This window comes from Myotis daubentonii, chromosome 13 (assembly GCF_963259705.1).
Source record: "Myotis daubentonii chromosome 13, mMyoDau2.1, whole genome shotgun sequence".
In the NCBI taxonomy this organism is placed as follows: Eukaryota; Metazoa; Chordata; class Mammalia; order Chiroptera; family Vespertilionidae; genus Myotis; species Myotis daubentonii.
The window spans coordinates 10,703,237-10,715,738 of NC_081852.1; the positions used below are offsets into that span (position 1 = coordinate 10,703,237).

The window sequence follows — 12,502 nt, forward strand, 5'->3', positions numbered from 1 at the left end:
TGAACCTGACTGCGGAGATTGGCAGGAGAGCCTGACTAGAACCTGGTGACTGGACCTGCCTGGAGAACCTGGACAGAACCTGGCTGGAGATCCTAAGCAGAACCTCTCTGGAGATCGAGACCAGAACTTGGCTGGAGATCCTGGCTAGGCTGCTGATCAACTGAACGCTGTCTCCATGTCCTTCCTTCTTCGCCGACTCCGTCCACACCTTCCTTCTTCGCCGACTCCGTCTACGCCTTTGGGAACCCCTGGACCTGCTGGGGTTGGACCCCGGCACCCACAACCAATCAGGAGTGAGCATGCAAATTAATCTGACAAAGATGGCGGCGCCAATAGTGTCCTGTGCCTGGAGTGGCAGCGGCAGAGAGCTATCAGCAGAGGTGGGCGTGGTGGTCAGGCTGCCGGCTTGGGTGGGCTGTACCCTGGCTGCTGGGACCTGCGCTGAAGCGACTGGTAGTGCGGGCAACTGCAGGGCGCGTCCGAGGCTGGGGCACTGAGAGACGTCAGACTGCAGCCCAGGAGGCGATGTGCCGGAGGACCTATCCGCCACCTACCTGGCACTGAAGTTGCCTCTTACAAGATGTATCCTGGTGTAGGTGTGCAGGAAATGGGTTCAGGGAACCTCTTCCTTTGCGGCGCCCAGAGCCCAGCTCAGAGAGGTGTGGCGGAGAAAAGCCAGGTTGGTTGATCAGGAGCAGCAGACCCGCCCTAGGCCGCTTTTCCTTGGGAATTTGGAGAAGACCCACTTCCAACCTGGAGGCCAATGTGAACGTTGGGCATCTTTTGAAGAATGATCGTTTTGCTTGGGAATATGGTTTGTCTGTAGATGGCTGGGAAAGAACAAAATCTGTTACCAGTCCTCCTCCAAACAGACACCGTCTGGAGCTGAAAGCCTCAAGAGTGAACACTCTCATGCCCCCATCTCTGGTCCTACCAGTGTCCGAGGCGGATCTGGTGAGTAGGAGGCCACTCTGTCTGTCATCAGTCTGAGGGAGACATGTCTGGGAGTAGTGAGAAGGGGCATCTTCTAAAAGAAGCTTCTCTGTCGTTAACCACTTCATAAATTTTTCCACTTTGGTTGCAAGACATTTACTTTTTATATATTCAGAAGCAGGATATTTCCCACATGCTCCAATCAGTAGGATGCAGGCCCTTGCTCTGCACCAGTCACAGCTGAAAAAAAGAAATGCCCATTAACCACATACCCTTTCCCCACAAACTTCAAAAAGTTGGGTCGGCTTCCTTTCCAGGGAGCTAGGACTGATTTTGGGGTCCCAGATACACTGGACCTGGTCACTGTGGAGTGATCTACCTGCTCAAATGACAGAGGCGGGATGAGATGGAGGATGTATTTGAGTTTTGTTCTGTTTTTCCAAAATTGCCTGTTACAAACACTTCTGCAATAGTCCTCAATTGTACTCGAAGTACTGTATTCCCTCCATTTGTATGCATACTACTTTCTCTAAATTTTAACTTTTTTGAAACTAGGATACATCTTAATAGAGAGGTTAAAAGGACTTGCTAGCTGCTAGCTGCTATATATATAGTTAATATGCAAAGTCTCCCCTTGGGAGTTTGACCAGGAGACCAGGAGTTCAGTCACTCACTATGATGTGCGCTGACCATCAGTGGGCGGCATGGAACAAAGGAAGGCTCTGGCCAGCAGTTAGAAGGCCCCGATTGACCCTGATCGCTGGCTAGGCCTAGGGACCCTACCCATGCATGAATTTCATGCAGCGGGCCTCTAGTTTACACTAATAAAAGAGAAACATGCAAATTGGTGTTACTCCACTACGCCCACCAGCCAATCAAGATGAGTATGCAAATTAGCCCAACAAAGATGGTGGTTAATTTGCATATGCAGGTGTGGAGCGAAGACTGAAGGCTCCGGCCCCAGGAAAGACTGAAGACTGAAGATGACTGAAGACTGAAGAGGCTTCCCTTCTCCGCTGCGGCCGGAGCAAAGGCCTGGGTCCCCAGTGCCAAAGGAAAACTGGTGCCAGCAGCCAGAGGAAGGAAAGCCTATTGCATGAATTTCTTCATGCAACAGGCCTCTAGCATATATATAAAAAGGCTAATATGCAAAGTATCCCCTTGGGAGTTCAACCAGCAGTTTGAACGCTCACTATGATGTGCACTGACCACCAGGGGGTGGCACAGAATGAAGGAAGTCCCTGGCCGGCAGCTGGAAGGCCCTGATCAGCCCTGATCGCAGGCCAGGCCTAAGAACCCTACCTGTGCACAAATTTCGTGCACCAGGCCTCTATTAGGTAAATAATTACATAAGTAAACATCACATTTTCATTGTCTATTCACAACATTTATGTTGTTTCCATGTTTTTTTGTTTTGTTTTGTTTGTTGTTGTTTCCATGTTTTGGCTATTGTGAGTAATGCTGTCATAAACATGGGAGTGCAGAGAGCTCTTCTACATGCTCAGTTTCTTTCCTTCAGATATACCTGGAAGTGAGATTGCTGGATATATGGTAGATCTATTTTAAATTTAATTTCAGTATCCCTGTGTTCCTGTTAGTCTATGGAAACATATTGACTCTTGGTTGTATTTCTTGTATCCTATGACCTTGCTGAACTTTTTTATTAGTTCTAAGAAGATTTTTTATTTGTTTGTTTTGGAATATTTCTTAGAATTTTCTATGTAAACAATCATTTCAGTTGCAAACAGGGACAATTTTTTTTTCTTCCCAGGCTAACTGCCTTTTATTTCCTTTTCTTGCTTTATTGCACTGTATAGAACCTCCAGTACAATGTTTAATGCCCAGTACAATGTTAAGAGTGAGTATTCTTGCTTTTTCCTGACCTTGGGGAGCAAGCAGCATTTAGTATTTCACCAATAAGTATAATGTTACCTGCAGGTATTTGTAGATGCTCTTTATCAAGTTAGGGAAGTTTCCCTCTATTCTCATTTTTCTTGGAATTTTATCATGAATGAATGTTGAATTTAATTTTCTTTTATTTTCATAATGTCACATAACTTAAAATTGACCATTTTAAGCACTTTAAAGTATACATTCGCTGACAAATAGAACATATACTCTGTTGTGCAATCATCACCACTATCTAGTAGTTCCAGAACATTTTCACCACCCCAAAAAGGAACCAACCCCATATCCATTAAGCAGTTACTCCTTTATCCCCTTCCCTTTAAGAGTATTGAATTTTGTCAAATGCTTTTTCTGCCTCAGTTGATATGATTACATGAATTTTGAATTTTTTGTCCTGATAATAAGGTGGATTACATTGATTTTTCACATAGTGAAACCGCTTTTGCATCTTTGGAATAAATCCTACTTGGTGAGAGTGTGTAACAATCCTATTTAATAAAGAGGTAATATGCAAATTGACCATCACTCCAACACACATGATGGCTGGTCCCATGTGAACACAAGATGGCTGGCAGGGGAGGGCAGTTGTGAGTGATCAGGCCTGCAGGGGAGGGCAGTTGGGGGGACCAGGCCTGCAGGGGAGGGCAGTTGGAAGCAACCAGGCCTGCAGGGGAGGGCTGTTGGGGGTGACCAGGCCTGCAGGGGAGGGCAGTTAGGGACAATCAGGCCGGCAGGGGAGTGGTTAGGGGGTGTTCAGGCTGACAGGCAGAAGCGGTTAGGGGCAATCAGGCAGGCAGGCAGGTGAGTGGTTGGGAGCCAGCAGTCCTTGATTGTGAGGGATGCCTGACTGCCCATTTAGGCCCGATCCCTCAAGGGGTCCCAGATTGGAGAGGGTGCAGTCTGGGCTGAGGGACTCACCCTCCCCCCATGCACGAATTTCGTGCACTGAGTCTCTAGTTTTTATATATTACTAAATTCTATTTACAAATATTTTGCTGGAAATTTTTATATCTATAATCATAAGGAATATTGGCCTGCAGTTATCTTTTCTTTTATTATTATTATTTTTTGTACATCTTAGTCTGGCTTTGTATCAGGCAATACTAGCAATCATATTGGGAAGAGTTTTCTACTGTTCTGTTTCCTGAAGAAGATTGTATAGAACTGGAGTTTTTCTTTAAACATTTGATACAATGCTCCAGCGATATCACTTGGGCCTGGAAATTTCCTTTGGGGAGGTTTTTAATTATGACTTCAATTACCTTAATAGTTATAGGGATATTTAAAAGATCTATTTCAGTTATTTGTGGTAGTTTGTGGGTTTTTGGGGAGCTCATCCATTACATCTAAGTTGTCAGTTGTATGTGTGTAGAGTTGGTCATAGTATTCCCTCAATATCCTTTGATGTCTGCAGAGTCCGTAGTGACATCACCCATTTTATTCATAATATTGGTGATTTGTGTCTTCTTTTTTTCTTTGTCAGTCTTGCTAGCGGTTGTCAATTTTATTGACATTTTCAAAGAATTAGCTTTTTATTTTACTGGTTTTCTCTATAATTTTTCTATTTTCAATTTCACTGATGCCTGATGTTATTTTTATTATTCCCTTCCTTCTGCTTATTTTGGATTTATTTTGCTCTTTTTTCCCCTAAGTTCTGGAGGTAGAGGTATAGATGACTAATTTAATATGGCTCCTCTTTTGTAATGTAAACATTTAGTACTATACATTTTCCTCTCGACACTACTGTACCTGTGTCCTACTAATTTTGATGTATTACACTTCTATTTCATTCAGTTGTATTTCTCTCAAGATTTCCTCTTTGACCTATGGTCAGAGACTTTCAGGTGGTAAGGGGTCATTTCTCGCTCAACTGTTTTTGAGATTTTTTTTTTCTTTCTCATTCGTTTTCAGAAGGTTGACTATGATGTGTCTTGGTGTGGATTTCTTTGGGTTTATTCTGCTTGAGGTGCTCAGCCTCTTGAATCTGTAGCTTTGTGGGGGGTGGGGGCTTGCCAAATTTGGGGAGTTTTTGGCCATTATCTCTTTGACTACTTTTTCAGGCTTACCTCTTTTCCTCCCCTTCTGAGACTCTGATGACACAAATGGTAGATCTTCTGTTACAGTCCTGCAGGTTCCTGAGGAACTGGACTTTGTCCCCTTTCAGGCTATTGTAACTCTGTTGTCTGATTGGGAAGTTTCTATTATTTCTCTTAAAGTTCACTGATATGTGCCTTTTCCCCACCATTCTGCTGGTGAGCTCATCTGTCGCATGATTGTAATTTGATTACTGTATTTTCAGTTCTAATATTTTTGTTTGTTTCTTCTTTATATTTTCCTGAGACTTTTTCATTTGTTTCAAGTGAGTTGAAATTGCTCATTGAAGCATTTTCATGCTGGCTGTTTTAAGATCTTTTTTAGATAATTTTAACACCACTGTCATCCTTAGTGTTGGTATCTATGGATTGATTTTTTTAAATTCAAGTTTATGTTTTTCTGGGTCTTGCTATGATGAATGATTTTTTTATTAAAACCCAGGCACTTTGTGTATAATTTATGAGACTCTAGATCTGAATCTAAACCTTCTGGCTTATCTGGTTTCTTCTGACTCCAATTTGGCAGTGGATAGCAGGGGGCTGCCGTATTACCGCCAGGATCGGGGAGACCAGTTAGCTGCTTGGCCTCCATTGACACTGAGGAGGGGGCACTCCCCATTGCACTGGGCAGGGGCAGGGGCGGGAGCTCCACCTTTCCACTAGGCCTTTCTGATGGCACCTGGCTGGAGCAGTAGGCGCTCCTTGGGGCTCATGAATGAGCAACCTGCTCCCTACTCAGCCTTCTCTCAGGCGACCCTAACAAGGAGCTGGGGCGCCTCATTGCAGCCCGGGGAACGTGGAAGTCTAGGCTCCCGACTCAGCCTTTGATGGCAGACATGGGGATGGGACTGTCACCGGACAGTCAATGGGTCTGTCCTGCCTGTCACTACTTGGGCCAATTAGGCAGAGACAGGGTTGAATCATATGAGCATTTATTCCAATCCTGCCAGCAGCATGGGAGAGCAGCAGGTCAGCCACAGAAATCTGCTCTGCGCCCCACCATGAGCCAGCTGTTACATTGGGCAGGAGGACAAAGATCACATGGGGAAGCAGGCATGCAAAGGCTGGGGGTCTTCAAAGGGCTGACCCCTCTGGTTTCTGCAACAAGGTTGTTAATCTTTCCATGATAATAGGCAGCTCCCTGATGGGGAAGGTAAGCTTCATTTCCAGGTGAGCTCCCAGGTCCCACGTGCAACTCCCAGCCAGGTTAGAATGTGCCTTCTCTAATCAGAACAAAACAATCCCAGTTAACAGAGCACAATTCATATTTCTTACAATTATAGCTGGTCCCCAATATTCGACCTCTGCCCCTGTCAGGGCCACTGGTTTTTGTGTGGTGCTTGGCCAGCGTGGCTGGCTATCTAAAAGTGTATCTCTATTTCGCAGAGAAGGAAACGGAGAATTGGAGACAGGAGACACTGTCCCAGGCCTCACAGCTGGAAGAAGGAGAGCTGAGCTCATGGCGCCACCCAGCATCGAGCATCGAAGTAAGTGAGCTCCCGCGGAGGGGCTGGCTCCCGCAGCGGCTGCCGACTGCCGGGTGTGAGGCCTGCAGGGATGAGCACTTGGACAGGGCAAGAGGCCTCAGGAGGGAGAACAGTCTGCGTCGTCCCTGCTGAAAAGCGTCTTTGCTTCCTGGAGAAAGTCTCACCTCCTCAGGCTGGCAGCCAGGGTCCTCCGACGGACTCTTCCGAAAGCATCATCCAGGCCACCTCTATTCCAAACCTACGTCCTGCACTCGGAATGGAGCCCACCTAGGCTCGAGGGGCCAGCGCCTGCTTTGCTGGCCTTTGTCCTTTCCTGGTTCACCGGGCTCCATGGCGCATGCCTTCTTCCCATTGGAGCGCTCCAAGCCCGTTCCTGCCTCAGGGCCTTGTCTCTGCGGCTCCTGCACCTGGACTGTGGTTTGCCTGGCTGGCTCCTCCGTGGCTGCCTCCACAGAGAGGCCCCCCATCACCTCGCCTCCCATCACCTCGCTACAATTGCATGCTGCCCCACCCTGCCTGCCCTGGCACTCCTGTTCCTCCTATCCTGTTTCATTTTCTTCACAGTACACATCCTTCCATGACATTTCCTGCACGTTTACTTGTTTACCTGTTTATTTTCTGTCTCTTCCCTAGGGCTCTACGACATGGAATAGGGTCATCTTCATTCAGCCCACGATCAATAAGCAAAACAATGAAATGGATGTGTGCTCAGGGCTGGCTGGGTGCTTGCTGGCTGGCTGGAGCAGGCCCAGGCTGGGGGGAGGGAAGGGGGCTGGCCTGGGGCAGTGCCCACATACATGCAGGGACCAGCCTGGTCAAGAGGAGGCTGACTGAGGCCGAGGAACTAAGGAAGCTGCCTAGAGTCTATATGTCCCTCCCTGGCGCAGCCTTGACCAGAGAGCAGGGTCCTTGGCTGTCCTGGGGAGAACCAGCTGCAGCCCTCCATGCATGGACCAGGCCCATCCCCTCCGCCTGACTCCTTCCTAGACCAGGTGGGCCCAGGCCCGGACGCGTAGGGCGGGGCCATGGCCTGGCTCAGGTCCTGCTCCTGGACGCGCACAGCCTGGCACTGCCCACACCCAACACCTCCAGCTCTGAGCTTCCTCAGCCGAGGAAAAGGTGGGAGTGGGAGAGTGTCACTTCTCATTTCCTTCGGCCGGTTTAAGAAGCAGCAGAGCTCTGTTTTCTGAGAGGCTCGTAATTAAATGGATTAAAATGTTTTCCTTCATGGTGACTTTGCCAACTCCCTTCTACCTCTCCCTGGCTCCGTTCCCAGGGAGCGGATGGAGACTGGGAGGAGGCAGAATGACATGTTGTGCGCTTCTAGAGCAATTAGCTTGTGCATCGTCATTTTGGGAAGAGATTTATGGCTGGCTTTGGGAGCATTCCATCCCAGACCTCAGCGCCCCGGATGTGTCTGCTGGAGAAGTTCCTGGAAGTGGAGCCTCAGTATGAATTCCAATTACAGTCAGACGAGAGCCCACTCCTTAAGGACTGCCCTGGACAGGCCTCTGCTGCGGCTCAGGACTGACCTTGAGCTCCCAGTGCTGCCAGCCTCTGAGAGGGAGGAACGCGCTGGGCTCCGCCAGGTCCCTGCAAGCTGAGGAACAGGCCCTGTGCTGGGCGTGGGGGGAAAGCTCGGGCAGAACGCAAGGCTGTGACATCGCAGCACCTTTAGCTGGGACCATCCTCAGTCCCTGCCCCAGGGGCTTCTGAAAGGGAGCGCGCAGGGGGCACCGCCCGCGGTCTGAGATCTCCCAGGCACTGGGACTATCCTTTGACCTCATTTCTGAAATAGACCCTCTAGTCCAGTGGTTCTCAACTTCCTAATGCCGCAGCCCTTTAATACAGTTCTTCATGTTGTGGTGACCCCCAACCATAAAATTATTTTTGTTGCTATTTCATTACTGTAAGTTTGCTACTGTTATGAATCGTAATGTAAATATCTGATATGCAGGATGTATTTCCATTGTTACAAGTTGAACATAATTAAAGCATAGTGATGAATCACAAAAACAATATGTAATTATATATGTGTTTTCCGATGGTCTTAGGCGACCCCTGTGAAAGGGTGGTTCAACCCCCAAAGGGGTCGCGACCCACAGGTTGAGAACCGCTGCTCTAGTCCCAGTGTAGGGCCCAAGTCCTTGCTGGCCCCACAAGGCATTGCAGTCACAGGTTCTAGAAGGTCCCGGGTGGGCGCGGGGGCCAGAGCCTAGTATGACCATTAGTGTCCAGGGCTGTGCCCAGCCCCTGAGAGTCCCGAGCGGGGCTGCCAGGGGCCGATGCGCGCTCATTAGCACGTCTGCAGATGGATGTTCCTCGTGGCACCAAGACCCCAAGGACCAAATATAAACCCAAGGAAGCAATTCCCTCAGTATTGATTATGAGTTAGGCTAACAACATTATTAATTACATCTGAAGATATGTATCCACTGCACCAGCCTGTTAATGGCTTTCGTTGAGGTATTAAGGCCGCTAATTAGGAAAACAGCAGGTTTGTCAGCAGCTGTCTTTACAGCCTCCCTGGAGAAGAAAGATGGTCAAGGTGTCTGCCCCTCCCCAGGACCCCAGCTCTCCAAGGACTCCCTCAGTGGGGCCTCGAGGGCTACGCTTGTCACCAACACTATTTCCATCCAGCAGTGCTCCCTGAGCCCCTGGTGCCGCCATGAGGGCCGGAGGTGGGCTGAACAGCAACCTGTATGGATGGGGGCAGAGTGGTGTCCAGAGGCCTGCGCTCTGGGCACCGCACAAACCCAAGAATCCCTGAGTCCCTTCTAGGAAGAAGAGGTTCTATAAACCATCAGCCTGGCCCTGGCTGAGTAGCTGTTGGTTAGTGTCATCCCAGTACACCAAGGTTCGATCCCCAGTCATGGCACATACAAGAAGCAACCAGTGAAAGCATAGATAAGTGGAACAACAAATTGATCTCTCTCTCTCAAAAGAAAAAGCACACAAACAAACTTAAAAAATCATCCGGTCTGGATCCTTCCTTCAGACACAGAGAGGTGGAGTGAGTACCCTGGTGAGCCAGCGAGTGTGTGTGTGTGGGCGGGCGGGGGGGGGGGGGGGGGGCACAGGGCCTGCCTCCCTTCCAATGGGGGCGGCTCACAGTGGGCAGGACTGAGCTCCTTCCTCCAGGACATGAAGGTGGGAGAAGTGTTGGCTCCCTCCTTGGGTTTTCTCCTGCTTCTCCCTCTGCCAGAACCACCTCCTCCTTCCCACCCTCACCCCTACCCCCTTTACTTTTGCTGAAAGTGCCTCCTGGAAGCCTCCCTTGGTTGCCCCCTATTGGACAGGAGCCCGACTCTGCATTTCCAGGGGGCCCCTCAGGGACCTCCATGGCGGAAGGCTGATGTCCACCTTCCTCTCCCCACACCATAAGCTCAGTAAAGCGACTGACAGATCTGACTGGTTAGCAGGGACCAGGCATAGTTCAAGTTATTTCTTTGTTTAGTTTTTAAACACATTTTTAATATAAGATCCTGGGACTCGGGGGCCATTTGCTTTTTTTGTGGTTCTAGTGGGGATGCTACAGAATTTACCAGGCGACCTAAACATACATAGGAGTACCGGAGATACAGGAAAACCCATTTATTTTCAGATGTTCCACATGTACTAGTACAGTGACTCAGGGGAGACTGTTTCTCTCCAAATCCTGAGCAAGTTCGCCCTTTATACCCCTTGGTTTCTTTGTCCCCCAAATATGGGCTGGGACTTCCGGACCTTTCGCGGGCTTTGCAAAAAGCCCCATGTGTTGGCATGGGGGCCGTGAAACCACACCTAAAGGCCTGGCCTGGCGCCAGCGCTGGTAACCCCCGCCAAGGGTTGTGTGTTGTTCATGGTTTATGGCCTCTAAAATGGGAGTACTTAGGTAAACCGGTCTTGCAAGACCAGATTGTGGAGAAAGGGGCAGTGACTTAATTATAGGCTATCAAGAATGTACATTAGGCCCTAACTAGTTTGGCTCAGTGGATAGAGTGTTGGCCTGCAGACTCAAGGGTCCCGGGTTCAATTCTGGTCAAGGGCATGTACCTTGGTTGTGGGCACATACCCAGTGGGGAGTGTGCAGAAGGCGGCTGATTGATGTTTCTCTCTCATAGATGTTTCTAACTCTCTATCCCTCTCCCTTCCTCTCTATAAAAAAATCAATAAAAATATATATATATATTTTTAAAAAAGAATGTACATTAGGTGACTGGCACAGATTCAGGTTGCTAGCCCCCAAAAAATGTCTTATTTTCCCCATCAGGGAGAGAAGGAGGAAGCAGAGTGGCTGGTAGGGGACTCACCGTGGCTGAGGCCATGGCTGCCACTCCCTTCTGTGCTCCTGGCTATAAAGTGAGCCCTGGAGGGAGCCAGAGGCAGTGGGAAGGCGATGGCAGATGTAGGTAAACTCAACCCTGACAGCGCCATCCGAGTGCTGGTGGAAGTGAGGGGGCCCGAGCCTGGTGAGGATGTCCAGTTCCAGGAGGATGGAACCGGAGGACTGGGCTGCAAGGCCTGACAGGTGTTTCCTCCGTCCTGTTAGAATGTGAAGCTCCACTCAGAGGAGGTGCTGATACCATGGACAAGCTATGATTTGCTTCAGCTCTCTGAGTAGGGGTTTTCCGCCAGAAAGCAAGGACCTGTCTCCTGGGAACTATGTGGACAGGGGAAATGGTCATTGGAGACCTTCCCTCACTGGTACAAAATCAAATATCCCGAGAATTTTTCCTCCTCAGAGGAACCACAAGTGTGCCAGCATCAATAGAATGTATGGATTTTGTGATGAAGGTAAAAGAAGATACAACATTAGACTAAGGAAAGCTTTCACACTACTTTGTTTACAGGCAGCAGCCATCGTGGATGAGAAATGGGTTCCTCTCATGGGGGTTGATCACCAGACCTTCAATCTATGGAGCAGATTTGTTCATTATATGACCAACTGGTGGGCCAGAGCAAGGTCTCCTTCGGGACCTTTGTGGGCTGAGCCTGATGACGATCCTGGGGCTGGGGTGAAAGACAGAGGCGTGTCCGTCGCAGTGGGTGCAGAAGTGGGTGCAGAATTTCCCCGCCAGCGTGACTTGGATCTTCTGTGTCGCGCTCACCAGGTGGCTGAAGAGGGATCTGAATATTTTTCAGAGAGGCAGTTAGTCACTATGTTTGCTGCCCCCAACTGTTGTGGAGAGTTTGACCACACAGATGCCATGATACGTGTGGACAAAACGCAAATGTGTTCTTTTCAGATTTAAAGCCTGCGGAGAAAAAGAAGCCGAAGGCACAGGGTCTGATCACAAAGCCAACAAGGAAACAGATGCCATTTTGACGTTGCCTCCCTGGGACTTGTAACATATTGTATCCAACCTTCATTTTTAACACTGCAATGGCTATTGGTCAGCTTGCCTCCATTTTCACTTAATCAATGGCATTTGCAAATGAAAGCCGCTCCACCCCCATCCCCCTCCCGCTTTGGTTTTTAATTCTCTATCTTTAGCAAACAACATAAATGATGGTGTTAAAGCTGTGCACCCCAGGGGTAACGGTACAATTGACCTTTTAAAAATGTCAGTACAACCCATGAATAATGTAAATGCTTGTTTTCTTTAGGATGTAAAGAGAGCCCCAGGGTGCTCAATCTGTACATGTTATTGTCATAAAATGCAGACTGTTCATGCAAACCACTCTGACCATTTTTTTTACAAAGATTTTGTTTTAAAGGGATTGCTTATTTCTCTCATTGTCTTGTCATGTACAAACTGGTTTTGTAGCTATCGGCATTAGGAGTACTCTCAACCTTGCCGGCCTCAGTGGTATAATGTATATTTAATTAAAGCACACTTTCCCCTACTTACAATGATGCTTACAGCCACTTGGGACCACCGCACACTACAAAGGGCATCTGGCAGTAGAGAGTCTATTTGCAAAGGCGGGGAAGAGGCTGAGGGGACCAGAAGCGTGAGAGCCCTGACCTCTGAGGCGTGAAGGGACAGGGTGCTGCCCTGGGAACTGGCAGGAGCTGGGCATTTTGGTAAAGGGCGCTGCCGCCCATGGCAGCTGGTGGTGGAGGAACCTGGAGGAGAAATGTTGCTGGGTTACTTA

At 48.7% G+C, this 12,502-nt stretch overlaps 1 pseudogene; it reads left to right on the forward strand.

Annotated features, from left to right (window-relative positions):
• Positions 1 to 10,799: 10,799 nt before the first annotated feature.
• LOC132214595 (serine/threonine-protein phosphatase PP1-gamma catalytic subunit B-like) lies at positions 10,800 to 11,729 on the forward strand (annotated as a pseudogene).
• Positions 11,730 to 12,502: the final 773 nt, after the last annotated feature.